This window comes from Centropristis striata, chromosome 14, assembly GCF_030273125.1.
Source record: "Centropristis striata isolate RG_2023a ecotype Rhode Island chromosome 14, C.striata_1.0, whole genome shotgun sequence".
Classification (NCBI taxonomy): domain Eukaryota; kingdom Metazoa; phylum Chordata; class Actinopteri; order Perciformes; family Serranidae; genus Centropristis; species Centropristis striata.
This window is the reverse complement of record NC_081530.1, coordinates 27,123,933-27,127,349: the sequence shown is the minus strand read 5'-3', so window position 1 is coordinate 27,127,349 and position 3,417 is coordinate 27,123,933.

The following is a 3,417-nucleotide window of genomic DNA, read 5'->3' as shown; positions in this document are numbered from 1 at the left end:
CGCTCTCAGTTATGGGCTATTTTCTCTCCACTGTATCCCACAGGCAAGGGGAATGTGCTCAGTATGCCCCAAAAATGGCACACGCTGCAGCAGCCTCCCCGTGAAAACACCTGCCCTGGAAATGGTATGACTGTGAGTGAGAGACGGGGAGAGATGCAAAGGGGTGCGAGCGTGCTTGACAAGCTGTAAATGGGAACAAATGTTTAAATATGTGAAGAAAAGAGACAGAGAGACACAAACGAACAGAGCACAGGAACCTGAGTTTGACCCCGACACTGAGCTGAATACCCACCGGAGGGGCCGATTACAAACTGACTGCAAAGTCATCCAGTACAGGAGATATGACAGAGGACGTGACTTAACAGGGAAAAAACTCTCCTTGTGATCCATTCATCTAGTTTAAACAGGCAGAATGGCCTCATTGGCCACAGTGGACTCAGCAGATTAGTATGGAGGCTTTTGGGCAGCACTCCTTAAGACTATCAGGTTAATTAAGAGCCTGAGCTTTCTAAGAGCTGCACAGGATCACGCTGTGTGATTTCCAACCCTGACTAATCCAGATCGAATGGTTTCCCTGGTTCAACCTGGGTCACAAGGTTCAAATCCAGTACCTTTATCAAGGCTGAACCAAAGTTAATTGAATTTAACCACACAAACACTTGGCACTGAGTACATCTGTTGCTGCTATTTACTGGATTGCTATGAAAATGTTTGCAGGCTTGGTGGTCCCCGGATGAATGTAACCTGATGTCCTGGGTGATGCTCATCTTTCGAGGGTGACAATTTTTTTATTTGATGGATTGTCATTAAATTTGGTACAGATCAACAAGACTTTTTAACTACTAAAGTAAAGGTTTGACCCACATTCGGTCAAAAAGCATAGCACTTTTGTCGACAAAATTCCTGCAAACTCAATTTTAAGATGAAAACGCAGTGCGCCATGATAGCTACGTGTCAGTTGTGTTTCCGTTAATTAAGTTCTATGCGCATTTTGAAGATTTGCATGAGAAATGTTTGATGGAAAAACCAAACCAAACCATTTTGACACTCTTTTAAGTTGTTTTTTTCCTTTTTCAAAAAATAGTTAATGCGATAAACAGTGATGGAAACGCCTTTTCCAAATAAATTCTTACGTAGCGACAACATTTAACTCACATGACTGATCAGCTGTTTTCTGCTCTGCTGGTCAAGACGAGCTGACATGAAAGAACAATTATAAGTTGCCCAGTTGAATGCAGTTCCTGAAGACTTCTCTCCATTTTCTCTCGTGGGTGGCCAAAGTTGTGCGGTAGCAACCTCTTTTTTGTTGTTGTTTTTTCTCTCTACTTCTTCTACTGTTTACTGACAGATTAGCCTACAGCAATACATTACACTGCCATCTTCTGATGACAGTACGTTTATGCAGGTTTGTTAATTCGCTCTAAACCAGTTGATGGAAACGTCTCTAATTAGCATTTTCTTTAACGCGACATCACAAACATTTGTTTCAAAATGAGTTTAGACTTTAACGGAAACACGCCTACACTGCAAAAAAAGAAATGTTGGGTGAACTCAAAATGTCAAGGCAACAAACGTCGATAACATTTTAAGTTGGACAATTAAACTAAATATTTTAAGTTTTGTTTTTGAGTTTGCTCAACTCTGAATTTCTCTGGCACGACTGTAACGCCGCTATGAAATGTCAGCTAATGTTGTGAACACAATTTTGAGTTAGCATTGATACGCTAATGGCTACTCTTGTAGCTGTAACAAGCAGCGCCGCTAGCGTCAGTTAGCCGCTAGCATAAGTTAGCCGCTAGCTTTCGCGAATCACCGAATTTCACAACAAAGAAATAAGAGTTAGCAGAACTATTGTCCCTTGTTTTGAACCCCAACTTAAAGATATAAGTAACAACAACTCACAAACTTGTTTTTGAGCAGACAACTGGCTTCCTTTGTTGTGCTAACTTACATTATTGCCCTAAATGTCAGTAATTTATATTACAAGTTTTACCAAATTAAATCACTGTTTTAGTGGAACCATCATTTACAAAGTGAACATCATGCTGTATTAAAGAAGATTTGAAACTAGCGATTAAGACCTTAAACTCATAAGGAGAATGATTACTGAGGCCATAAATCAAGTGTGAAGTAGGGTAATTTTCTTACAATTGGACTTCTTCTTGCAACAGCGGTGTCACCCCCTGATGACCGCTGGAAAGAATGCAGGTTCAAGGCACTACCACACTGTCTTCAATTTTCACAGCCATTTGTTGCAAATTTCTAAGTAAGCTCAGTATAAAAGTGGATGTCTGTGACAGCCGATACCAAGAGGGATAATCTGCAGCGTCATGGCGTGACGTCAATGTTGCAACACAATTCAAAAGAACATTTTCCAAGATGTTGTACTTTGAGTTTTATTTGAAATGATGGTAAAGCACAAGAATTCAGTGTTTACGAGCCCAGTGTGATTTTGTCGTCACCTTCACCAACGTTGTGTGTCTGCACAAGCTTCTTTTTTTCTTCTTCTTCTATTTACGTCTTTTCTCCCATTTCAGCCTGAAGCCTTGCAGCAGTTCCAGTTTGACAATACATATGATGGAAGTCAAAAATAACAAATCTGCAGAATGACTTCAGCAGATGCATTACACCTTTCCCGAGCATCAGAGCAGGGCTGAGGGTGTTACGAAAGAAATGTACTGTTAGTGTGGTGATATGCAGCCTATTTGACCGCTTCTTGGAGCGTCTTATCCTCAGGTGGCATGACCCAGTTTACGCCCCTGGTGCCCCTTGGTGACACACTGTAATTTGCGGTGCTGGGAAATTACTAGAGCAGGGAGGCCTGGGAGACATAGACAATTAGGCGGGGCTCCACCTGTCCAGTGGGGCCACAGCCAGCTACAGACTGACACCTATATCTTTCTCCGAAAAGTGTGGGTTTTTTTGTGGCTTTTTGAAATAATTCGCATCCATTTCAGGCATTGTTTTTCAGCTAAGTGTTCATTTAAATGTACAAGGATGGGTGAACCAGTGTATATTTGAGGCAGATGGACAGAGCATCCGGACCACTGCGTCTTGCACACCATCTGTTCCACCTGGCTTGGAAAACATCTACAGAGTGCGGCCTAATATCATGTAATGCGATTGGCTAGGATTCAGAGCCAGTAGGGAATGAAATCAGTGATACAAAACCCCAAAGTATAGATCAGAAAATAATGACAAAGAGAGAGATTTTCAGGGAGGAAAAAGAGTTTGTTCTTATTACATATTTATTTATATTTTCATATACTTTTTACATATTTGTAATAATAACATGTATCTGGAGCAGAGAAGAAATGGAGCAAGAATGGAGGAAGGGCATGTTAAAGGAATGTCACTTTCTTCTTTTTTTAACCCATTTAATTACAAGAGCATCATCATTATTAACTCAGTCAATGA